This window comes from Suncus etruscus, chromosome 15 (assembly GCF_024139225.1).
Source record: "Suncus etruscus isolate mSunEtr1 chromosome 15, mSunEtr1.pri.cur, whole genome shotgun sequence".
In the NCBI taxonomy this organism is placed as follows: domain Eukaryota; kingdom Metazoa; phylum Chordata; class Mammalia; order Eulipotyphla; family Soricidae; genus Suncus; species Suncus etruscus.
Genome location: NC_064862.1, coordinates 48,212,864 through 48,240,384, shown reverse-complemented (window position 1 = coordinate 48,240,384; position 27,521 = coordinate 48,212,864). Strand labels below are relative to the sequence as shown.

The window sequence follows — 27,521 nt, the reverse complement described above, 5'->3', positions numbered from 1 at the left end:
GTTCCATCTCTAGCACTATATATGGTCCCTGAACACAAAGTCAAGAAGAAGCTCTAAGAACTTCTGAGTATGATTTCCCCAAAACAAAGCAAGATCAGACCCTTCAACACAACCCCTAAACCCAGATTTAAGCCACCACTCATGCCCTATAGCTTAAATAACCATTGTTCTACACGGTGAATGCACGCATTATAAGCTCAGTTTCAAGAAACCTATTTTCCAACATATAATCATTGTGATAGATCTTACCATAAAGACTTATTTTAACATGCCTGATATTTTCTTCCATCTCTATCTTCCAAAAAAGCTGTTTGTTTTGTTTTGTTTTAGTAAATCAATGGTGCATTTTCCTAATGGATGTATTTTAGAACCATGGGAACATAATCTTTTAATTAACATTCATGCACAGCCAACATATGCAATGTCTAAGACTTGCTGCTTGGCGTTTTAAAACTTGGAGTTTTAAGAAATTATTCAGCTTAGTTTCTGCTGGCACTCATGGGGGCGTAGATGCCATCCAAGCCAGCATCAACTTCCTCATCCACTCCCTACCTGCTTCAGGTGCTCTTGAACCCTGTATCCCCCATGGAGGGCCTAGCTATGGTCCCATGATTTTCAGCACTGCTCTTTGGAATCCTGGGAGCTGTGTCTGCATTGAGGTTCTGGTTTCATTAGGGGAAGTAAAGCTTGGATATAGGGATTTTCCAAAGCTCCCGAAAGGGCTAAATCCCATCAAATCAGCTCAGAATGAGACCTAGAGCTGTCAATGCAGACCTTCTGCTGTATAAATCCCCACACCTGTCCTCCCCACTCCTTTTCTTCCTGCCAGCCAGGCTGGTTCTGCACCTAATAAGGAGCTGGCACCCTTTTCCCAAATTACAGAAAAATCTCATTCTTCACCAGCATGAGTCAGGCCTTTCTTGTTCTGAGCTGGCCATAAGACCTCCAGGCAATATTAAACTGGAAAGTGAAGGAAGCTACCGACCAACTATCCCTTATTCCTAGCCAGCTAAGCACACTCTCCTAAGGATTAACCTGGTTTTTGTACTTCTCAAAAGCAACATTACTGGCAATGCAAGATGACTTTTATGCTGGCTTGATCCCCTGATAAAGAGTGAGTAGGAAAGCTATCACTGGAAGCACATTTCTTCTAACAGTTTAAGTGAATCTGTTTCTCAGTAAATAGAGTCCACTGAAGTACTAATTAAATTAGTAAGAGTCCTTTTTGGTGGTGGATGATGGTGGGTGGATGGTGAGGCCTTTATCAGCCAGACCAGGCACCTTCTTTGGCCTGGCGGGTTTGAGGGTTCAGGATAACAGCGAGAAAATGATCCACAGCAGTCATGAAGTTTTAGGAGACAAGATTTTATTACAAGGCCCTAGCCACCATGTGTGGCCTCTAAGTTAAGTAGCCTCTTTCCTGCTCCAGCATCTATCCTGTCTCTATCATCTCTCCATGCTGCTTCCTGCTGAGGCTTCTTGCTGAATCTCTAGCTGAATATTTCTTACACCCCATCAGGCAACCCCTTTGTTATCTTCCATAGACCCCTCCCAGATGTAGGCTGGTCTGACCATAAGGTAAGATTAGCATTTTGCCCTGGGAGAGGTAACAGTTTTCTTTGGAGGATCTATCCCATTCTCTTTCCTCTCACCTCCATGCCCAACTCTTCTCCTCATCCATCTTCTACTCTCAAAAATTACCTACAGGAAATGAGAGACATTCCTCCATCCACCAACTGCAAAGATGCTACCTCACATTGGAGAACTAGCATGAGTTGCTTTTTAAAGGCATTTTCCTAGACCCCACTAACACCACAACTCTAGGAGGAGAGAGTATATATTCCACAAGTATTCAGCAGTGGAAACTATCTGGAATGTTTAATTCTCTGAGAAATGGGCAATCCAATACAAAGAGTGGCACTAGGCATCCAAGGTGCTTTTAAATCACAATAATGGGAACAACTCACGATGTCTAAATGTCTTCCAGGCATCTGATAACAGTCCCCACAAGCCCAGAGTTCACAGGAACAAATCAGAACCAATAATGGCTGGAACGGCAACATCTCTGCCTACGTCCGGAATCTGGGAAAAAGTGTCAAGGAGCCAATACCCTCACTAGAGAGACTATCTCATCACCAGGAGGCCAGCATTCACAAGCTCATGGAGATTAGTGTTCCTCTCTCTCAAAACAAAGGGGGAAAGGGGGGCTGGAGCAATAGAACAAAAGGGAGGGCATTTGCCTTGCATGTGGCTAACCCTGGCTTGATCCTTATATGATCCATATGATCCTTCATACTCCTCCTGCCAGGAGTAACCATTGAGCACCACTGGGTGTGGCCCCAAAACAAAACAAAATCAAACAAACAAAAAAGCAAGAATAAAGGAATTAGAATGGGTATGTAATCATCCATTAAAGGTAATCACCATTAGTAGATGGGGGACAGAGCAGGTTTAAAGCACTAGGACATAGCAGAGGGATGCTAACATGCTGGTAGAGGATAAGGTGCTGGCATATTTTGCATTAAACCCTGTCATTGTCCATATCATAAATAACGTTTCCTAACATAAAAATTATTTTAGGGGGCCGGAGAGATAGCATGGAGGTAAGGTATTTGCTTTGCCTGTAGAAGGTCAGTGGTTCAAATTCTGGCACTCCATATGGTCCCCTGAGCCTGCCAGGAGCAATTCCTGAGCATAGAGCCATGAGTAACTCCTAAGCACTGGTGGGTGTGACCCAAAAACTAAACAACAACAACAACAACAACAAAAATTATTTTAAATTTGCCTCAATCACAATGACATATCTAGCTTACTGGCTCCACGGATTCCAATTGGTTCTGAGAAAATGCAAGTTCTAGTTAGTATACCCTTGGGCAGGAAGAAGTTTAGCAGATGTATATATTGTTTTTGTGTGTGTTTTAAATTTTTTATTATTTTTAATAATATTTTTATTTAAGCACTATGATTACAAACATGTTTGTAGTTGGGGTTCAGTTATAAAAAAGAACACCCCCCTTCTCAAACTTCTCACCACCAATAGTCCCCATATCCTTCCTCCCTGATCCCCTGCCTGTATTCAAAACAGGCATTCTATTTCTCTCACTACTATCATTGCCATGAGAGTTGTTAGTGTGGTTATTTCTCTAACTGTATTCACCACTCTTCGTAGCAGATTCATATATAGTATGTCATGTTGCCACTAGCTTGGTCCAATTACATTAGAGAACTTCCTTGAATTATCTCTAAGAAAGTGGATGCATGAACAGCAAATTATAAAATATGATGAGCCACACAAGGTTATGTGGGAGAACAGTATTTCTTTATTGTCAAAAATCGAGAGTATATAATGGGAGATTTTTCCCAGTCACAGTTTTTTTATGGTCTGAAATAGATGCTCATTTGTTTCTTTGCAAAGTACAACATATCTCTCTTGTTAACAGAAGCTTTATCAGTATATATTGTTTGATCTTCAAAACAATTCACATGACTCTAGGTGGTGTGCAGACTTTATGAATAGATACATGGAGCTCGTGCTGAATGAGTTTAGCACCCTTTGAATTTATGACTTTGGAAATAAGACTGGAATTTAGACAGATTTTTTTAAGCCTTGACCAGGACCTGCTGGAGTGCTCTGGTGGGGGGGGGGGAACACAAGGAATTCACCAGTCACACCTTTACTACCCAGATTTTCTACTCATGTTACTAAAAACTCCTAAAAGGAAAACTGAGAAATAGAAGGATTGTGACCATAATCCTCACCAGCGGGTACCTTCCTCAGAGAGGAAAGATCTTTGAGAAATGACTGAATGTTACTAGAAAAAAGAAGAAATATTCTCTTACCATCTATTCCCATTTAACAATAGCCAATTTAGCAATAGTATAGAATAGCCTATTGTTGTCACTGTCTTTAACTTCAGCTCACAGCTGTCCCACCCTTTGGCTAGGGGCAGGGGGCCTGGAGAGCCACTGTTGATGGAATCTCATCCTATCTGCTTGGTTGTGGACAATGGGTGTTCCTGATAGATCCATGTGCTTATTTGGGGTGCCAGGCCTTGGGAAATGCACTTGGGAGTAACTGGTTAAAAATAAATGTGCCCTAGGGGCCGAGAAGGTGGTGCTAGAGGTAAGGTGTCTGCCTTGCAAGTGCTAACATAGGTTCGATACCCCCGGCATCCCATATGGTCCCCCCAAGTCAGGAGCAACTTCTGAGCACATAGCCAGGAGTAACCCCTGAGCATCAAACGGGTGTGGCCCAAACCCAAAAATAAATAAATAAATAAATAAATAAATAAATAAATAAATAAATAAATAAATAAATAAAAAGTGCCCTAAGTCGCCTATAAGTGGGTTACTGGGCATCAGGAACTTGGCCTTGACTATCTATCAGGTGACTTGTTACCTAAATCCATTACTTAAATCTGAACAAGCTGTCCACACTTGCCCACTGCCATTCCTCTGTTCCTAAAATGTGTGGCAGAGAATTTAGTCCTATATTAAACTCCTCCCAGGAGTTTGAAGTACCAAGTGCTTTTTCTATTTCTTTCCCATCATTTTTACAACCACTCTCCTTAAAAGATGAGAGAGGAGAGGACAGGATTTAGAGGGGAAATAAGGGAAGGGCCCCCTCCAAAATGACCAATAATAAACCAAACTGGCTTATGATCACATACTTTGGCATTTTTGGATTTGCTCCAGGATCTTCCCAATGTGTCACCAAATTCTCAGAGCTCTCAACCATGTTCATAGTCCTGCTCCTATAAGGACGGAGGCTCTGAAGAGCAATAATAATACAATAATTAATTAATAATATAACATATTAAAAATAATATTATTTTTAATATTTATAAATTATATCCAAGATGAGGAACCAAGACAAGAGCTCTGTGTCCTAACAGTTCAGAAATCATTTTCCCTTCAGAGCCCCTCAGGAGCTGTACACCTGGGTCCCAGGTCTGGTATCACCGCTCTATAAATCCTTTCAGCCAGCTCACTGGTACCCTAGAATTCCAGCCTATAGCTCTAAAGAGGTGATTAGCATTTATAAAGAGTCCAAAGAGTTTCTTCTGCTAGGCACCTGGGCATTGAACTCATCTAAAGATGATAGCATCTGGCTGAGGTACTTATATACATCCCCCCAAGCCCTCTGCAAGTCAAAAGAAGTCAAAAGAGGCCACAGTGAGTACAAGAAAGTTCTAGAAGCCTTGAGGGCACAGATCTCTTCAGATGCTGCAGGAGAGCTCTGAGCAAGGCCCTAAACAATAGCACACAAAACTGTGTGAGCCCTGCCCTCAGCAACCTTGGGAGTGGTGGCAGAATAGGAGAGACAGAGGCTCAAGATCAAACTACCTAGATGTGGGTTTCTGGACATCAGGAACTTGGCCTTGACTGTTACCTAAATCCAATACTTAAATCTGAAACAAGCTTTCCATGCCATGCTTTCAGTTACTGAAAATTCCTGCTGCTCCTCTGGCCCTGAAATGTGTGGCAGAGAATTCAGTCCTATATTTCATTTCACTATTGCAAAAGACCAGTTAGTGTGATGATAATTCATAGGTGTCAAAAGGAGAGGCTGGAGTGATAGTATAGTGGGAAGGGTACTTGCCTTGCAAGTGACCAACCAGGATTCAATCCCAGGCACCACATATGTTCCCTGAGACCTATATGGAATTATCCCAGAGGATAGAATCAGGAGTAATCCCTGAATACACACCAAGAGCACAGAACTAAGTACAGAACCTAAGCACAGAACCAGAAGTAAGTACTGAGTGTGACCAGGTATAAGCCCAGTTGGTAGTTTACACCGAGATTAAACCTAGACACAGCCCCCAAATAGCACAAAAGCACTCCCAAAACTATAGGCAGTTGTGAAGCACAAAATTAAAGTCCTTGATAATGACAGAAGAGAGCAAGGCAAAGATGGGGATAAGACTGGAAAGGAAGACATTCCTATAGAGAAACCCACTTGGGCAAAGACTGTTTTTCAAATTTTCTGTTTTTAAATTACATTATGAGTAGCACATAGTGGGTAAAAGAAGTCCAGGAGAAAAGGAAGGACCCACTCACGATGAGGAGACTGTTTTTATTTTTCTAGGTGACTTTAGGGATAAGTGAAACATTTTGAAAAAAAAAATTCAGCCCGTTCAGAAAAACACTTCTTTGTTTTGTTAGGGATTTTTGCTATGTCTTAAGCTTGGGGGCTACACTCCATGTTGTTCAAGGTTTACTTCCAGCTCAGTGCTCAGAAATCACTCTTAGTGTTTGCTCAGAGGACCCTGTATAGTTAGTACCAGAGATCCAACCCAGGTCCACCACATGTAAGACAAGTACCTTCCCTGCTCTACTATTTCTATGGTCCTCATTAAACATTTATAGAGCCAAGAAAAAAGATCAATGGAAGATAGCACAAACCTTGAATGAGTTTGAGCCTCACTACCACATGACCATCACCCCCTATACCATTAGAGTGTAACCCTCATCGCCCTTATGAACCAATAGGTCTGAGTTCTGAATCTTTAAGCATGTAGTTCTAGGCTGAGCTGTGCCAAGAGTGATATCTGGGTCCCAATCCCAGTGTGCTAGCGAGTGAGTGGGATGGGGAGGTATTAGAAAATAAGATAACAAACAAGAAGAATTTGAAATGCCCTGTTGTCCATGGAAGAGGAAGGACAGATGTGATAGGAATTGAGGCTGAAGAGAGAGAGTCACCTGATATTTAGGCCACAAGAGCAATTGACGCTGAGCTCAGTCAGAATTGGGGATATGAGCTAGGAGAAAGGCGAAGTACCCTAGGCAAGAACTAGCCTGTCAGACTTGTTGGGCTTTTGGTCTAGAGGAGCTTGGCTCTGCTCAGCATGGTCTCAGGCTGAAGCTGGGTTACTAAGACTCCCTTGCCCAAATGTGTTCCTGTCTTTGGCTCCATATCTATGGAGAACTTTTAATTCAACTTAGGGTGTTGGGGAGACAGCAGAAAGCCACATGGATCAAAAGATCTCTGTACTCAATAAAAATGATAGTCTGAAAGGCAGCTTGCACAAAATACAAGATAGAAGATTTCCATACTACACATATTTCCTCCGAAGTCTGGTCTAGATTATTTCATGTGTGACCCTGCTTTAGACTCATTCATCTGGGGTTGTAGATACCGTACATGGGCTGATTTTACATATGTGTGTGTTTTCCTGTATCCAACTCCCCTCCAAGTGACTCAGCAGACATTTTTGTGGTAAGGAAGGTGCTGCTAGGATGGATGTTGATTCTGTTCTTACTCCAGGAACAGCCTTAGTGATAACGACAAGAGAAGAAGTCAAGAGACAGCCAGAAGCATGAGGTTGTGAGCTGTTGTTGATGAGGGAACAGATGGGGCAAGATCCCACCCTTTCCTGGTTGTTTCCTCCACTGTGATTCTTGAGCTTACTGTCCTCTGAGACTCTTGGATACTTTGACTTATCAACTGGTTCAATTGAACATGTGATAACAACCTTCTCTCCCCTCAATCCCCTCCTGGATAAAGAATGCAGAGCATGGGACAAATGGGTTTGGGGCTGAGTCCTGCTTATTTGCAATAAGCAATTGCAAAAATGGAATTATAAAATAATCAATTATGGAATGTGCTTAGTGATAGATGAGATTTGAAAAGAAAGAAAAGAGATGGAGATGCACAGGTCACAGATCAAAGATATGGAGGCAAAAATTGGCATTTAGGGTTAAGAATTTAACCCAGGGCCCAATACATACAAAGATAGTATCCTCCCTTAGATTTCCACCCCTGGCCCCACTTCTTGTCATCTTAAAAGGAATCTTAGACATTATACAGTAGTATAGCCAAACAGCCCTCTGCAATGCTAAAACCTTTGGTATTGGTGGACTAACAGTCAAAGATCAAGCCCCTCAAAGTTACCTTCCCAGCTATCCTGTTCCAACCCCTTGTCCCACCTACCAACCCCAAGAGAGAGTTAACACAAGAACAACAATATCAACCAAAGGGTTAAGGCACAAGGGCTTGATCCCTAAGGGGTCCAATGCATGGCACACTCAGACTTATCCAGGGCAACATAGTACACATACTTACTGGGCATCATGAATGCCAGGCAATATGTGATAGGCATTTGTATGTGGATTCCATCCTGTAACCCACAGATGAAGTACATCATATTCTGACACTTTGGCTTCAGATAAGTGACTCTACCCAGGTAATTGTGCATCTCAGTAGAAATAGCTTGATGGCCATCCATGAAAAGTCCAAGTCCACACGCATTTTATGAACAGACAAACGAACTTCAGACATGCACGAGCAATTTTGCCCTTCTCAAAGGAAGTTGTTTTTAAGATATAAACAAGAAGGATTAGGCCAAGCTGGGAGGCCCTCACTGAGCTGAATGAGATTCACTACAAGGGTTCTTCCTGGCCTTGTCCTCTCATGCCCAGATTGCTTTTCAAGGCCCACATTTCTCTGCTGCAGGATCCAGGAGATTTAAATATGTCCTGAACCAAAATAAATGTCCTCTTTCTTCCAAGTACAAGTCTTCATTTCAAATTTTCTTCTAGCAGGCTGACTAACAGAGGAGCCCTTTCTGTCGGTGCTGCTATTAGTTCAAAAGGTTAGTTCTGGCATTTCAAAACCGAAATCTGTTCAAGACCCATCTCTTTTCAGAAAAAAATGAGTCTTAAATCCTCTTAAGATTTAAGTCTGGTAGAGGAGAAACTAGTCTCACAATGCAAAGCAAGTACCCACAAAGCACATCTAGGTCCACCCTACAAAGCCCATGCATTGAGGCTGGAAGATTCCGTGCTTTTCTAGCTCCTTTTGGGCAAATATGGGTATTGGTCCTGATGCTCACCAGTAGCAACTTGCCTCTGGGGAACATGGTTCCTTCATGCTGTGGACTAGTTTCCATGGTGACAGCTCCTTACTTCCTATTTCTTGGCTCTAAGGCAGAGGTCCTCAAACTTTTTAAACAGAGGACCAATTCACTGAACCTCAGGCTGCTGGAAAGGCGAACTAAAGTTTGTTTAAATTTAAAAAACTATGAACAATAGTGGCCCATGTGGCCATATAGTCAGAAAGGAAGGGAGTTGGAGAATGTGGTGCTCGTCCCACACATGTGCACTGCAGGCCTGGGATGAGTTGGCTGCTAAGCAGAACATGCAGTGGTGGCATAAACAAACAAACAAACAAACAAAATACACCTGGCAGACTGGATAAATGTCTTCAGTGAAATAAATGCATGTTGGCTGAAGTTTGAGGACCCCTTATCTTAAAAATGATAAGAATACAAATGAGAAAACAGTGACAATGAGAGGAAGGAGCAGATACTATAGACCCCCTTGCCTGAAAGACAAGACAACTGCCACCCCACATATTACAGTTTCATTCTTACTGGCCTCAGGCATGTCCTGCTCTAGTTCTCACCTTGGCTCTAAAAATAAATAATTGAACTAGAGATGATCCCACCCCAGCCCTCATGTCCCAGGATCCAACACTTGTCTAAGTAAGAGAGTCATTATCTATGGCCCAACTTAGTCTTCCTGCAACCCTCAGATCACCAATAAACACAACATAATAATAATAAAGTATCACTAAACAAGGCATCTTGCAGGACTAGAATCCCTCTGCCACCTTCAGAAACCCAAGCCATGCTGCTGCCACAACAGTGTTCTCAGGAAGCCCAATGCACACATTCCCAGGGGTACATGGTCCTGAAAGCTTATTTAAGTAATTTCAATTAAAGTTCTGCTGAAAGACTGAGAGTATAGAGGAAACAGCCCCATCTTTCTCCAATTTTTCTTCAGACATTGCTTTGCACCTGCCCATTATAGGACTTATAGGTTTTTTTCTTGTTTGCCTTCAGTCACCTAGGGTGAGAACTGGTAACCTGACATTGTGTCCCCATCTAAAGTAGTTTGGGAACTGTCTTTGAGAATCCGTAGTGGCTCCTGAGCAGCTAACTTCCACCTCTTTTGTCTTTCTTACCTGTGAATGAAGACTTGAACTAGTAGGACTTGCCAAATATTTCTGACCACAACCCACCCCACCCCACCCCCTGCCACAAAAGAAATGTAGTTGATAGTGCACTTCAAAACCCAGCACAATAACACAGGCCACACACATGCACACAGACAAAAGAAAGTCGCTGGATGAAACAGCTCTTCCTGTGCAAAGCAAGATGCCCTGGATTTGACTAAAGTAATTTTCCCTGTTCACTGAGAGTCACAACTCTCTAAATAGATTTTAGAAGCCACAAAGCATCAGTATCCACAGTGGTGCTAGCTCCATGGAAGTCTCAAACTTTAAAAATGGTAGTCCAGAGCTCATAACTTGAGGAGGAATTTCCCATCAAGCCCATTCCTGTCTAGTTGCATGTCTACATTTGTCTGCGTAAAAAAAGAACCTTTTGGTAAGCAGGAGTTCAGCAGCTTTGGGGGCCCAAAGATGAAGAGTTTCAGACTTCCTACTCTCTTATTGTCCCCATGGGCAAGCTTAGTGAAGGAACATGGGTTAGTTTCAGATAAGATCATGCCATTCACTCCTGCAAATACATGATCATTCTCCTTGACATGCTGATCCCAACTTAATGATCATCACGTGTTTCCTCTTAAGACTTGACATATCGAGAACAATTTGAAGCTTAAAAGTTAGAAGCAAAGTTGAGGGATGATTTTTCACTACAAGCCCACTAAAGAATTTCTCTTTGGAGAATCAAACTAATCGAATAAAGTCCAATCAATTTACTAAGGACATAATCCAACGCGAATAATTGTCCTGGCAAGTTTACACCACAGCTGTTCACAGGGACACGGTTCATTAAATTATGAGATCTTCATCAAACTCTCCTTCCCAGGGCCACCATGCCTTGCCCTGCACACACCAAAAGAGAGCTGCCTTCAGTAGCATTCAGTGACACTGAGGGCCAGAGGGGTGATTGAGATTTATTCCAATGACACTCTATTGACTAGACAACAGCAACTGTGTACAAGGAGCCACTGCACTATTCAAGTGGAGAATCTCATCACCAGCTAATTATCCAGACTTGAGTTCCCTAAGCGTGGACACCACTCTTTTCATTACCCATAAAGCAAAGTGCTGGACATTTGTTGGGTTCAAGATTAATGTCCATTGAATCCAACTGGGATCCCTAATGACTTCCAGCTACTTGCATATTTGGTCTCTAAGTGTAACCTCCTCCTTTCTGGTGTGTTCATTTTCCACTTGTCTGAATCAAATTGTCAAATTCAAATGCAAGGGCACTCCAACACTGTCTGTCCAACAGGTTCAGTGATGGGAATCCTGCTATCTTCAAGTTCTTACATACACATGTCTCCCTTGGGTGCTAGAGACCCTGGACCAGTCCCAACTTCCTGAAGAATCCTAGTGCTGATGGATGCTGGGAATGGGCCAGCTGAGATGATCAAAATCTTCTCCATTTCCTGAGATGTGAGAAGTTAGCCATTTGCTTCACAGGGCTTGAGAAGAAAGGGAACTCACATACCGGCAGGTCAATTAGCCCAAGTAATTAAGAACTGTGGTTTGTGACCACTGGCCTAGGGTTCAGTATGGACCCATGGGCATTACCAGGTAAAAGATCATGATAAAACCATAGTGGTTCTGAACAAGGGACAAACTGAAAACCACCTCCAGGAGGTATCAGAATATCCAGAAAGGTGGAATTCAACTCAGCTGGCAAGTCCCACCCACTGACCTTCTGGTCTAGATATCTGCTTCTCTATGATGCTGTTACTCCAAGCACTCCACAAGGAGCACTCATGAAGCCTTCTCCTGGGCACTCCACTGGGAGCACTTGCAGAGCCTGCTGCTCACAGTGGACTCAGGAGCCAGTTCTCTTGGTTGAGGGAAAGTCATTTCAACTGTTCCAGTTCCCAAATGAAGTCAGCAAGAGACTTCCTCAGAGGGTATCATGAGGGCCAATGGGGATGATCAGGCTGGAGGCAGGGAGCTTGGTGGATGAATAGGTGGTTCATTCAGTTAATACAAATGAAGAGGGACAGCGGACTGGACACATACTTTTCTTGAGGAAGTCTGGGCATAATTCCTGGTGCCATGGAATTACCCTGAGCATCATCAGGAGCAATACTTAATCATAGAGCTGGGAGTAACCCCTGAGCACGAGGGTTACAGGCATGGTTTCAAACCCAAAACTAATAGTAACATAATAATAATGATGATGAAATGAACTATACAAGGAAGGAAGGTCATGGAATCTGGTGAAAAGCCTACGAGATAAGGAAATCAAATATTCATTGTCACATTAACCCTTGCATCCATGACTTGCTATGTAACCTAAATAAATACCTACTCTCTCTTGGCTTTTTGGCAAAATAAGGGTATTGATTAGAATTTTATAATGAACTAAGCAAGTCCTTGAGCCTACCATGGTGCAAACTCCTCCTACCACAGAGCAAACAAAACATAATTCATTTCCCTCACCACAAGCTTTCCACTATCAACTTATGACCACCTTCAGCATAGCTGGGAGGGTCTCTCAGGCTAGGTTGACCCAACCACACCACAACCAGCCAACTTCCCAGGGGCTCACTCCCCAAGTCTCCCTGCCTGCACCCCTTTTGCAGAATCCCAACCTTGGGTCTCCATGACATTTATTTTCCTCCTCTTATTTGCAGCCAGCTCAATTCATACCGCTCATTGATATTCCTGAGTAGTTGCCCTCTAGACTAGAAGATAAGTGGAATTTATGGAAGGGTTTAAAGAGGACAAGTATGGTCCCTTTCCCTGGGAATGCTCTGTTCAGAAGGGGATTGTTGGGCAAGGGATGTTGAGATGGATTTCAAACACAAACTCAACATGTACTTTCAGTCTCATTTAAGGCAATGGAACCAAGACAGTGAAGAGGAGTGAAGTCCAAATTTTACAGTGAAGATCCAAGGCTCTTTCTCACACCACATTTTCATGAGCCTGGTCCTAGCTTGCTACACTAGCCTTTAGAAAACAGCTAATGACAGGCAAAGGGCACTCATTGGCATGCGTCCACTGTGCATTTTGCTTCTCTCAGCTGCTGGCCAAATTCCCCCATCAAGAAGGATAAATTCTAGGTGATATTAATAAACCTCTGACTGAGGAGATCAGATCTGGCTGGTACTCTTAATGATCCCATCAGTAGTGAGTCGCTTCCAGCCCAAGGAACCCTGTGGTCTATGCTTCTGTGGAAGCCATCTGCAAGTCGGGAAATCCTTGGGCCACTGCAAGCTCATTGGGGCTATAGCAGCTGAGAGGCTCTGGCCAGAAAGCCCCCACTGTTTTGGACTGAGACAAGCTTTCAACCAATAAAAAAGCTCAATGCTCAGTAAGAAGTGATGAGAGAGGTTCTATTTTTAGGTGAGGACAAGACAATTTTAAGAGGGAATCATTAGGATCATCGGATGGCCTAGGAGTGTCTGGGTGAGCATTTTTCCAGCAAGCCCATCCTGCAGATAATGATCAAGGGTCCTGTTTTCCAGTTGGAACTTAATTCTTACAGAGGGAAAACTCCTGGTTCAAGGTCACAGAGCAGAAATGCTGCAGGGATATCAGAATCTGCATGTACCAATTTCAAAGCACTGGAGACACGAGCTCTCCTTTCCAAGAAAAATGTTAAGTCTCCCCATCCCACTCCATGCACCCACTCATGGTTCCCTGTGCTTATTTCAAGCCTTCCTATGGGAAAGCTGCCTGAATTTATGGTAGCCTGCACCCTGACTTTGGTGACTGTAGTGTGGCTTCTCATAGGCACATTGTTCAATGTTTGATAGAAAAAAGAATATGATGTGTTGTCCCCACTTAGAGCCCAGAAGGCAAGAATGTGCCTTGTTCTTCTCTCCTTGGAGAAATTTAAAATATGGCTCTGGAACATGAAAGTTGTCAAGTTCTCTAAGCCAGCCCAGAACCAGTCAGTGTGGACATTAGAGGTTAAAAGGGGGTGCAGTAGATCATTTTGAGGGGATAGCAGGGCAGTCTGTGAACTCTGGAAGAATATTAAGAGAATCCTTTCCTCTGTGTGTGTGTCTGTGTGTGTGTTGCTCAGAGGTTACTCCTGGCTTTACATTCAGGGGTCATTCCTGGCGGTGCTGAGGGAACCATATGGGATGCCAGGGATCAAACCCAAGTTGGCCACATGCAAGGCATACCCTCCCCACTGTGCTATTGCTCTGACCCCAAGAGCCAACTCTTTCTTAGCATACACACACATCTTTCCATAAGCCCTTCACAAATGTAAACAGTCTTACTCTGCCCAACAACCAAGTTCACAGGTCAAAAAAGTGAGACAACTGAAGCACTTGCTTAAAGGTTTGCAGATTCTGTGGGGGGAGCTGGAGCCCACACAGCTCCTGAGTCTACATTCCCCTCTCCAGAGAGGAGACCACCCATGCTGGTGGGTCCTGTTTTGGACAGTCTAAGGGGGCCAGAATATTCTCAGAGTCCATTATGCCAGATTCATATGGGACTTCAAGGGGGGAAGTTCCGCCTTGTAGAGGCAGCATCTGGAGGAGGGTCAGTGCTGAGTAATTCACATGTTTCTCCATCATAGCGGAATCATTCTCTTGAGAATTCAAGTGTCACAATAAATTTGGAAGTAGTCCTGACTATGTCTTGCTAACAAATACTAAATGGGGAAGGGGCTGGCATGTCCTTGAATGAAAAAGAAATAAGGAGGGAGAAAGAGAGTGAAGATTCAGATTAGTTCAGGCAAAGAGTTTCTGCCTGAACGAGACCCAAAGTGTCAGAAGCAGGCAGAGAGGGGACGATTCAGATCTGCAGCACCCCATGATTCAGAGCAAAGATACAACAGCATTAACTTGAAAGTCACAGCTAGGTGGGGGTAAGATTGATAGCATAGAAGGGAGGTATTTACCACGTATTTTGATCCCCAGCATCTCATAGGGTTCCCCCCAAGCCTGCCAGGAATGATATAATTTCTGAATGCAGAGCCAGGAGTAACCCCTGAGCACAACGGGGTATGCCCGCCCCAAAAGCAAAAAAAAAAAAAAAAAAAAAGCCATGGCTGGGTGTTGATATATATATATATATCTTGTAAAGGTTAATTGAAGCTGGTCATGCCCCACTGAACACACCCTTGGAAATGGATCTGGACACAGCCCTGGACACATCCCTTGGTCATGCCCCCTGTAACGGATACCTGTTTGGCAGGTATTTAAGGAAAAAGTTTTAAAGTTGGGGGCCAGGGTAGAGTCTGAAGCAGAACCTGTCAAAGAAATGGTGTCTGTTATGACCCTATTTTCCTCTATTTTCTATCTCAAAGACTCTCTCTCTTTCCCTCCCCTTTTTCTCCCAGGCCTGGTGGTCCCAGATCACTACAGCAGGGGACAAGGAAAAGAAGTTATCCAAGTGGGGAGGGGAGCCTTGGAGGGATCATGTTCAGTCCTGGCTGCACTCCATTACTTAGCTGTGGTGCCCAGTAAACTTCTTTTATTTGACATTTCTGAATGAGGAATAGAGATACAGCAGTATTATCATTGTTTTACTGTGCCCTTTTTATTTAACTGCTAGCTTGTCTGATCATCCCTGGTTAATGACCAAGCATCAGATACTTGCCAGCTATCAACCCAGCATGAATATGCCAGTCAGCTTAGGGTGCGGGGAATAAAACAAGTGAAATGAACCATTCAAATCCTGGATCCATTTATCCTCCCCATGCAAAACTGGTTGAAGTATAAGTGGCAGCAGTGCCTATGATCCCACCACCAAGTCAAAGCTCAACTCTCCTCACCAGAGTTGGGAAGGTACAGAGACCTTCCCAAAGGTCTTCCCAAAGGAATATGTCCTTTTGAGCATCCTACTTCAGTATCTGAGCCAATGGTCTAGATGCTTCTCCTGCTGGAAGAAGATACTTCCTTCTTTTGCTCGGAGAAGTAAAGCTAGTTTCTGTCTGACTTGGCCATATCATCTTTTACTATATTGCAGAAAGAAATCCCTAAGTAGGGAAGTATTTTTCATTCGCCATGTGTATTTTCATGCTAAGAGCATCCCCAAAATTGGAGCCCTGAAGCCATGACTGGGAAAGACATTCCAGGTAACCCCAAAGTTTTAGGTAAATGAGGCAGAGATAGCAGGTATATGAATGAGCCACTTTTGTATTCTCACTGAGAATCTCAACTAAATCACAGCGCCTCCTTTCCCCTTCCCCAGGGAACCTGGATTATCAGAGAAAGAGTCTTGATATGATCCTTGAGAAACAATGTGGGTTCACTAAATAATTTACTTTAGTCATCCTGGGACCATAAGGGGCACTGGGGATGCAGTGAAAAGTAGGGGAGAAAGCGAAAAAGGAAGAGGACACAAAAAAATGGAGGGGTCTGAAAAGATAGTACAGCAGGAAAGGCACTTGCCTTGCATGGAGCCAAGTTTAATCCTCTGTTTCCAATAGTGTCCCTTGACCACTATTAGGAGTGGTCACTAAGCCCAAAGCCATGAGTGAGCCCTAAGCACCATGATGTGTCCCCAAAATAAAAAAAGACAAATAAAATAAATGGAAGACTTGAATGAAAAGTCCCTTTTGGTCTGACCCATCATCTTTCATTGTCATTCAAGACTCTCCTCAACTATGCCTCCTCCTGCTCCCTTTGTTCAGAGGATAAGAGTACAGGACTATAAGAAGTGTTCCTAGGCATCACTATCTAGGGGCTCATGCCAGTCTTCTAAGGCTACACAGAAAAGTGGGGTGCACTGCCCACCAATCAAAACTGGCAAGAACTGGAGCAATTTGTAGTGACACCTTATCATTCTCGGCATTTTCCTCAAATCCAGCCTCATCTTAGGCATCCCCTTCTCTGCCTGCAGACTAGGAATATCCTGAGAGCACTCACCCCCCTGTGTCTCACAGCCCCACAGGTCGGGCCGCAGCCTGCAACAGCTGCCTCCTGGTGTTCTTTACCTACACCCATGTGTTCTGTCTCCCTGTGAATTCAAAGTTCCTTGAGTGAGATATATTATCAGTCTTGATGGTTTTCTGGAACATGACAGGCAGACTTCAAAACAATCATACAGGGCCAGAGCAGTGGTGTAAGTGGTAGGGTGTTTGCCTTGCACATGCTGACCTAGGACAAACCAAGGTTTGCCCCGGCGTCCCATATGGTCCCTCAAGCCAGGAGCGATTTCTGAGTGTATAGCCAGGAGTAATCCCTGAGCATCACTGGGTGTGGCCCCCCCAAAAAAAACCTAAACAACAACAACAAAAACAATCATACCAATGGTGGTACCTGGGCACCCTCCACCTGCCTTCCAGCTCCAGGAGAGCCTTTGATTATCTTTGTGTTCACACACTCTAACCCAGAGTCTTCTTGGATGCACAGAATCAAGGAGGCACACAGAAAACACTAATGATGACAAACATGAATGAGCAAACACATTTACTCTGTGCTTGTTAGGGCTGGGCATTGGACTGAGCATTGTGGACATGATACCAGTTGATTATTGGGGATGGTAAAATGAATGAAGCCAAAAATGAGGTATGAGAGAGTAAATAGATAAAAAAAAGTACACAAGAGAAGGTATCCTAATGCTGGCCTCAAAGGCCCAGAACACCCACTTGTCAATGATCATGGGTGTTTACTTCTGGCTTGTCCTTGCTAAAGAGCTTATGGCCCAGATCCATGATGTTGGGGGAATCCGTCTAGACCCCGATGTTCATCTGCACAGGTTCTAACCATCAGAGCTTCCTTCATCCAACTATGTCAACTATGTCCCCTCAGCATGTCGGTGGTATACCTGTTCAGAACTTAATAGTTAATTCCAATCTTCCTTGCTCACAACAGCCCCCTAGGTTAGCTGAAGAGTTAAGGCCAGAAGTTTCCATAGCAGAGTGCCCAGGCCCATTAGAAAATGAAGAGTCAAAGCAAAGAACTGAGACTCAATTGCTCTGGATTCCTTCATCCACAAGGATGTCTCAAGCAATTAACTGCCTTATGGACATATGTGTTCTGCATAGGGCATATACACAGATGAGAATAGCCTTGAAAAACTTTTGTTCTAGGGGCATTTCTCCTCATTTCTCCTTCTTACTTAGACATAGGCCCCTGTCCTTCATGGATAAAGTCTGGTTCTCTCTTAAGTAACTAACATCCTGAATGTACCCCCTTGTGAAGTCCTCTACACACAGCCCTAAGGAATGGAGTGTGGCCTAAACTTAGGCACTGAAGCCAAGATCCACTGGAATTTTACCAAATGGCCTTGATGAACACAGGAATAAAAAATGATTTCCGGGGGCCAGGCGGTGGCGCTAGAGGTAAGGTGCCTGCCTTGCCTGCGCTAGCCTAGGACGGACCGTGGTTCGATCCCCCAGCGTCCCATATGGTCCCCCAAGCCAGGAGCGACTTCTGAGCGCATAGCCAGGAGTAACCCCTGAGCGTCACCGGGTGTGACCCAAAAACCAAAAAAAAAAAAAAAAAAAAGATTTCCAAATAATTCAGGGTTTTTTCACTATTTAAGCCTTTGTCAGGGGGCAAAGCCACCCCCACTGTCCCTCTCCTGGTCACCTTCCTGGCTAGAATGCACCACTTCATGGGGTCACCTCCTTCACCTTGCTTCTCTCTCCGTACCCCACTCCCCCAGGAGAGCAGTTAGACATAAGATAAAACACCAGACATTCTACAGCTGCAGAATGGCAGGAAGCCACCCACCAGAAGCAGTGTTGAAATGTCCCAGAATCTAGAGCATTCTGGGAAAGTAATGAATTCAAAGGAGCTGATGGGAACAGGCTGGGCACCTCACTCACCAAACTCACTTCATGGGTTTAAAGCTTTTTGATCACAGCCAGGTCCTGCTCATCCTGCCACCACAGAAGCAGCTTACCCCAATACTATAGATCCCTATCACAGACTGACTTGCACCCCACTCTCCCAGGTTTCTTCAAAACTCCAAATCCATGCCTGGGAAGTGGTATGAATAAGCCACTTCTGGCCATAAGCATTCTCTATAATGAAAAGACAAGTATTGCTCATATATGGGTGCTCTATAGACCTCAGGGGTGAGTTCATATCTGTATTATAAGGGGCAAAGAGACTTTAAGGGCCACCTTGCCCCCTGTTATGAAAAGCAGATCATGCCTGCAATTCCAGAGAACACCACAGAAGCTTTCACTCTTACGCACACTGGAAGAAAAAGGGTCTGCTAACTGCTGAGTGGCTGAAGCCTTCCAAAGAAAAAAGATCTACTGCTTTGAAAACTTAAGAGGCTCTACAAAGAGCTCATGCACACACAACAAAAATACACACAAACTACAGCATGTTATTAATTCCCTCTCCTCTAGCTTTGTCCCAAGTCATGGAGCAGACATAACGAGAGGTTTTTTACAATGTATGCGTTTAAGTTTGCATTGTTAGTGACAGAAGTGTGTAATTATTACATTTAAAGAAATTAGCCACTCCAGATCCATTCATTGTCATTGTCCCCTGTCCAAATGTTTTAATTCCTTTCTGAGGCAATACACCAATCCAAACTTTGGTGCCTTTCTTATTTTGTGACTAAAAATAACCATGTTCTTTCTACTCCAGTAAATCATTACTGCAGGTTCAAATAGTTCCTAGAGGATTCTGGTTCCATTCACTCTGGAAAAAGGAAAGCAAGTGGCAAATGCTAAGATCTTGAAGCTTATCCCCTCATGGTAGTTAAGGATGATGCCTAACCAATGGCAGTAATGAGAATAGACATGGTGACAAAGAAAGACCCAAATTCCAAGGACTTCACATATCTATTTCTCATTCACAGAGGCTCCCTTTGGGGCTAGTGATGCCCCAGGGTAGTTTCTCTGCAAGAGATGACTCAGGGACCAGGCTGCTTTTATCTCTCAATCCAATCAGGACACTCTTTAAGGGAGGGCAAGGAGAACATAAAAGCAGGTACACAGATATCATTGCCATAGGTGGGCAATGAAACATGATATTCTACTCATCTTCCACCCAGCCAGCATCTCTCCATTGCTGGATCATTGTGTGCATAAAACCCTATGATCAGCAGCATCAAAAATAACAATGATAAAAAAAATTTTAAATTAAAAAATCTAGTGGCTTTGAGAGATAAAATAAATTAAATAAATTTAAATTAAAAAGGAAATAAAATAAAATTAACCTTAAGATAGTCAAATAAAATCAATCTACATTGCTTGTCACTTGGTAGTTCAAGAACACTTTGGTAGTGGATCACTTCTAATTGGTTAACTTAAAGGGGCCACTTAGAGGGACTGGAGTGATAAGTACAGTGGCTAGGGTATTTGCTTTGTATATAGCTGACCCAGGTTTGATTCCCAGCATCCCTTCTGGTCTACTGAATTTTCCAAGAGTAACTTCTGAGCACCACTGAGTGTGACCTCCCAAAATGGGGGGGGGGGGATTACTTGAAATTTTTGCTGGGATCCCAACTATTCAGAAGTGTGAGAAGGGGGGCTGGAGTGGTAGCATGCAGTGGTAAGAGCCTTGCTGGTGCTGGCCTAGGATGGACCACGGTTCGATCCCCTGGCATCCCATATGGTCCCCCAGAGCGATTTTTGAGCGCATAGCCAGGAATAACCCCTGAGTATCACTGGGTGTGAACCCATGAAGAAGAAGAAGAAGAAGAAGAAGAAGAAGAAGAAGAAGAAGAAGAAGAAGAAGAAGAAGAAGAAGAAGAAGAAGAAGAAGAAGAAGAAGAAGAAGAAGAAGAAGAAGAAGAAGAAGAAGAAGAAGAAGAAGAAGAAGAAGAAGAAGAAGAAGAAGAAGAAGCATGGGAAGGAAAAAGGTCTTGCTAAAAGCAGGCGTACTGGGAATGGTTTAATACAAATTATCCTCTGCTTGAGAGCTGAGAGCTACAGATCCTTATTCCCAGACACTGGGATTATTCCTAATTTTTAAACCTCCTGAATGGTCTTGAAAAAAATCATTAACTCCAGTAGCTGGATATATGATACAGGTTAAGGTACTTGCCCTGCACCTAGCTCACACTGGTCCAAATCCCCAGCACCAGATATAGTCCTTTAGTATTACCAGGGGTCACTCCTGAGCACAGAGCTAGGGATACTTCCTAGATGTGGTTTTTCAAGCCTCTAATATATAGAGACTCCAGAAACTTGAATACAGCCAACCTAGGGTTGTACCCCAGAATTCTACACACAAAAATCTCTCAGTATCACCAGCCTGAAACATACCATATCTAACAGCCACTGCTCTGATAAAGATAGTCCCAAACTTGACTGGCCTGCAATGCCTTTTTCAGAAAAAAATATCACTCAGAACCCTGGGAAATCTATGGTCTTTAAGAGAACAAACAGAAAACACCCACTATCATCCCTGTCATTCCTGCTGCCCCCCATAAGCCCCATACCCCTCTTTAGGAAATAATGCATTCTAGAAAAAAATCCAAGATACACCTCAATATTACAACTTCATCATTTGGGTCAAAATAAATTATGCCCTGAAGAATGGCTTATTCCATATTAAAAGTAAAGCCAGGAGCAGTATAGAGAGTGCAGTGGGTAACACTTGGTCTTGCAATTGGCCAATTTGAGTTCAAAATCCCAGGATTACTTATGGCCCTCCAACCCCACCAGGTCTGATCCCTGAGGCTAGAACCAGCAGTAAGTCCCCAAGTGCTGCTATTTGTGACTCCCACACCACAATAAAATAGAATCTGAACCTCAGAGCTATTAATGCAAAACCGTCCACTTTATATAAGAGACTGTGGCTTTGGCATTCTACAAGGCAGCTTGATATACACTTGCTCCATCAACTTTCTGTATCTAGAAACAACCCGTTTCATTAGCTTAATAGACTCAACACTGAAATCCCATCAATATCGCAGAGAGGCTGGTCTTCGTGATGAGAATGACAAATCAAGGAGAAACTGGTTCCCTCATTTGAAACCCAAGGCTCCAAAGAGCTGTCTTTCCCCTTTAGAACAGACAAAGGGACTTCCATGAAAGTACTTGTATGGGCACACAAGAGTGGGTTTGAGGGAAGATAAATTTAATTTATTTTTATTTATGTTGGGCTTCAGGCCATTCTCTGCTGTATTCAGGGCTTACTTATCTGTGTTCAGGTCCCTGGTTCAGCACTCAGGGATCACTCCTGGAGGTTTTGGTTGAATCAAACCCAGGTTGGCCACATACAAAGTCAGTGTCCTACTCAATATTCTATTACACTGGCCTCCAAAGATGAAATTTTAAGGTAAAAAAATAGTATTTGCATCCTATCCCAGCTTGGAAACTCACTTGGAACAAAGAGAAATACAGGACGAGGAACCAGAGTGTGCCTTTGGCCTTTGAGTTCTGACTTCTATTCCCTTCCCACATGTGGTTAGGCTTATCCACTTACAATAAATAGCCTATGTGGCAAAAGATTTATATATGCCCCTGTTGAACTGTGAGATGGATTGATGTATCTGTGCAAGCAGCTTAAGTGAGCTGACAATAATAATTAATGAATAAAAGTTGCAAAACATACATGAGGTATATGTCTATGTGCTCCTACTTCTCCTTTTTACCTCCTGTAACATTATAAACCTTAGAAGCCATGTATTATGTCCTTGATATTTATTTTGTTTTATTTATTTATTTTGAGGGAACTTGAGGTCATCCTATGGGTGTTAACTTATACTTGGCTCTGTGTCCAGATATCATTCCTGATGGGGCTTTGGGAACCTTAAACAGGGTCAGCCAAAAGCAAGGCAAGTGACCCACACACACCGTCCTATCTCTTCAGCCCCAGAGCTCCCTCTTACTTTAGAGTAAGGAGCCTGGGTAGGGGAGATTCAGCACTAATGAAATTCTCACATGTGAACTGGGCTCAAAACAGTGGAATTTTTTTCAGAACAAGTGTTGGTTTGGGTAAGGCATGGAGGCAGTTTCTGGAGAGAACAATTCATGAGCTTCTCATTGCCATGGCTCAGATAGTTAAAAGGAGCATCATCAGGGCTTCTTTGGGCAAAAAAAAGTTGGAGACAAAGCATTCTCTGGGGATTCTAGGACCAAAACTTGTGTTCGTTCCCCTTCTCCAAACTATTCATATCTCATCACAGACTATGGCATGCAAGATTGCTGGAATGGATGGGACATGAGAATAGGGTTCCCTTACACCATTGTCCACCCTCTAAAACTTTAAGCCTTGGGTCCTTCCCAGCTGAAACAAATTCTCAGTTCCTTCTCTGCTTCTTCACTTATGACATGGGACCACAAGACTTGAATACCCACTAAATCCCCATGAAAATTAATGGTGCGATGTAATTTAAACATCCAAGACCAACTGGCATCTGAGAAAAAAGCCAATTTCACACAAGGTCTTAGCTCACCTATATTGGTCCCCTTGTTGAGCAATTGGGAGAAAACAGATGACCAAAGTCCCTTAAAACCACAACTCTATGTAACTGTGTTGGCAATTTCTGGTACATTCTTAGCATTCTATATGCATTTCATTTATGCTCCATGTATCAAGATGTAGATTTTATTAGGAGACAGGGTGAAAGTATATCAAAGCATCTAGTTGCTTTGCAAAGTTTTTGAGGTAGGAGGGGAGCAAGCAGAGAGAAGCATAGGACTCAAAACAATTAGTAGAGTTCTGGAGATATGCACATGTGTGTGACAGGCAGACAGACAAATGGAGTCAGAGATTGACTTTGCACAAAGAGCCTTCCCTTCATTACATGCTGATTAAAATCTCCAGGCCTGCTGCCTGGCCAAGCCACAGAGCAGAAAAGACAATAGGCAAGCAGAAGGCCACTCAGGATGTAGACACCTCTTTGTTGCACACAATAGTTGAATTCACCCTTTTGCTAAATGTCAAGTTAATATTTTTCTTGGCAACAGCTGTGTTCCTCCCGGCTTGTTCCCTTCCCAGAAGCCTGCCCTTCAGTGACTGCCCAGACTCAGCATAGGGAACCCTCAGTGGCCAGCATAGTCAGAGCCACAAGCATAAAGGGAAATAAGCTGTGTGGTGCCCTTTCTCCTCAAATATCCCTAAACCCTGTGTTGAAGGGCGGCTGGCCTGGAAGTGTTACTCACTAACGATCTTCTTTTTCTTCTCACAGCTTCTGAGACAACACTCTATTGGCTCACTAGGTCACTGTCTTAGATCATACTCCACCATCTCCCCATAGATAGAGAATTACCAGGGTCAACCCTTCACTCACAATCCTTCCCTGGTTCCCACTGACTTTCTGTAGAAAATGTAAACTCTTAGCATGTCACTGAAGATTGAGTGATTCCTTTTCTGGAAACTCACATGGTCCCTGCTATTGGCCACATAAGAGTTGGTTATCTGAGTTTTATTTCCTGCATCCCTTAATGCATAGTCTGACTCTCCCCTGCTCTGGATGCCCAGAGGGCCCTGATTACTCAATAGAAATCAGAAGGTTATTCATTTCTCCAACCACTCAACAGAGTTCTCTGGTTAAAGTTTCCACTGTCATCATCCTTCTATGCCATCCAGGTAGCTCCTCACTCCTCATTAAATTCTCTCCATCCTGCTTGTTTTCATAGTCCTAATCACTCATTGCACCTCAGCTCAAAGTTTCCAGTGAGTCTCGCCTTCATGAGATAGATACACATTTCCCTGTCTCTCCCCTTAGTGTTAATGTAGGTGATGAAGAGCATTTCTCATCATGGAACACTTGGCTACTTATGCCAACCTGCAAGCATGGTGGGTTTCTCAGGAGTTTTACACTGCTATAAAATTCTGGGCAGAAAATATTGGTATAGCACTGGCTTTGCATGTCAAAGGTCCTGAGCTCAATCCCTGGCACTGCATAGCCCTTGAAACATTATTGGACATGGACCCTCCACAATAAATAAAGGACACAATAGAAATAGATCATGGAGATATTGGCTGACACAGAGTACATGCTCAAAATAGGTTTTCTTGATGACATTTGTGATGGCATTGGTGATACTGGTATCTTGTTGTTTATATATCAAACTCCAGACTACTGAATAAACTTTATGACATTTATATTAATCATGCTTGAGATTTGATGGCACAGAATTATTACTATATTAAGGGTCAAATATTTTCTTTCTATACTGGAACTCAGTTTTCTAGGCTGTAAGTCAGTGAGTTTTCCAGAAGGAAATGTGTAATAACACAGTGAGAAAGCATCTCAATGCTTATTATTTTATGTTTTTAGATTTTGTGCCACACCTAGCAATTCTCAGGGCTTACTTCAGGCTCTGTGATCAAGGAGCTCTCCTTGTAGTGCTTGGAGGATTATAGGCAGTTCCCAGTATCAAATTCAAGTCAGCTATGGGCACTATCTCTCCTGTGTTACACCATCTACTCCATCTACTTTAAGGTAGATAAACACTTACTGCTTGCTTATATGTTGGCACCAACCATGATGAAAGACAAAATTTCTTCAGGACATTAAAGAGATTGTACACGGGTTTAGACACTTGCCATGCATGCAACTAATATAAATTTGGTCCCTGGGACCACATATGGTTAGTCCTTGAGCACTACCAGAAGTGGTTCTTAAACACAGAGCCAAGAGTCTTCCCTAAATGTCACCTGATGTAGCCAACTCCCTCCAACCTCCAAACCCCATTTCAATTTCCACAAGCCACCATTACTGCCAAACAAATAGACAGGCTTACTCAGGAAGGCTCAGAAAGGCCACAAAGCACAGAAAGACTGGCTGCTTACTCTGCAGTTTTTATGGGAAAATGTATAGACATTATACAGTCTGATGTCAGATTTGTGAGCTTAAATGATGCTCGTTGAACTTCCAACAAGGCTTAGAAAATTTACTTAAGGAAGAGAAATGGAGCAAGCTCTGGAGCAATTGAACTAAAATGTTTGCCCACGGGAATCCCAGGCTCCTGTCCATGGTCCTGAAAGAGACAGTAGCTGAAGGCAGAGACAGGTTCCATGACTTCTGCAGGGGATAAACAAGACAGACTCTTGGGCTCATACTCAAATAAACAAAGTTATTGATCATGTATATTTTGGGCTTAGTAATTGGATTTCCCACCTACTATGCTCCTTATTCTAAACTTATCACTGAAAAGATTCTCAGAATGTATACAAGAGCAAATAAATTACTTGAGGGATCACTGACTTCCCTTTGCTGACCTGAATAATAAGAAATTAACAACACAAATCTCCTTATTCATAAAATTAGTTAATTCTTCTCTTCTCTAATTTATATACTGCAGAACTGAAATCAAGCCACCTGGATTCTAATCCTAAATCTACACTTCTTAGGAGGTAATTTGGGGCAACTTCACCTTTTACTATGTCAACTCATGCATCAAAAATGGACACCAAAGGGGCCAGGCAACAGAACAGCAAGGAGGGCATTTGCTTTTCATGTAGCGAACCAGGTTTGAACCCCAGCATCCTATAGGGTACCCCAAGCCTTCCAGGAGTAATTTCTGAATGCAGACCTAGGAGTAGCCCCTGAACACTGCGCCAGGTGTGGCCCAAAAACAAAATAATGATCACCAAAGTAGCATTCATTTCATAATATTATTCATGATAATAAATGTGATACAATGTACCTCATATTAATATAAGTTAATGTATCTAAGTATCTTAGATTTTTCTGATGTATCTAAGTATCTTAGAATGTTTCTGCAAAAGAGTAAGAACTCAGCATGCATAAATATCATCCTTACTACTGTGATTGTGACATTTTTGTTGTTGTTTGCATCACTCAGAAGAAGACTAAACAAAGAGGAAACCTCCTTTTCCCTAACTACTTCTTAATTTTCATGACTTTCCTTTTTTTTTCTGCTTCTATTATTTGCTACCATTTACCCCACTCATAAACTAACTGTAGATGCAAAGATGGGAGATGTTTGTTTACTTAGCTGCCCACTGAGTTCTGCATGAAAAAAGCTCAGACATTTCTTCAAACGGAAGACAATAAAAATATAAAGTCTACAATTTCTCAAAAATCTGCAGAAGTTTAAGTGACTTACAATAGCCTTACTCTTCACCCCTTACCAAGTCATGCTTGAGGCCCCCCCCCCATTATATCCTCATCACTCTGCCATTTTCAAGAAAATCTCAGAGGCTCACAAGGCTGACACAAGCTATGAAGCTCACAAAAGTCAAGATCTCAATTGATTGTGTCTTTTGAAAAATATTCAATGGGCCCAGAGAGATAGCACAGCGGCGTTTGCCTTGTAAGCAGCCGATCCAGGACCAAAGGTGGTTGGTTCGAATCCCGGTGTCCCATATGGTCCCTCGTGCCTGCCAGGAGCTATTTCTGAGCAGACAGCCAGGAGTAACCCCTGAGCACTGCCGGGTGTGGCCCAAAAAACAAACAAAAAAAATTCAATGACTGCAAACCACAACCTAAGATTTCAGCATTCAGGACAGAAGACAAGCACTAAACATGAGCCCATTCAATAGTAAACTCACAATGCTCTCCTAAACACTTACATATCTTACTTAGTTCCTTCAATTTTGTAACATTCTTCAAAGTAAGTGGTTGCCACCAACCCCATTATACTAAAAAGGCAGCTGATGCTTAGAAATGAATGTACCTTGTTTGAAGTCAAGTAACCACAGTGGATGGTAATTTCAGGGAA

At 42.9% G+C, this 27,521-nt stretch overlaps 1 protein-coding gene across 12 annotated transcripts in view; it reads right to left on the bottom strand.

Annotated features, from left to right (window-relative positions):
• Positions 1-27,521, bottom strand: part of KCNMA1 (potassium calcium-activated channel subfamily M alpha 1) — a 676,533-nt gene that overhangs the window by 438,666 nt on the left and 210,346 nt on the right. The gene's annotated exons all lie outside the window — the stretch shown is intronic.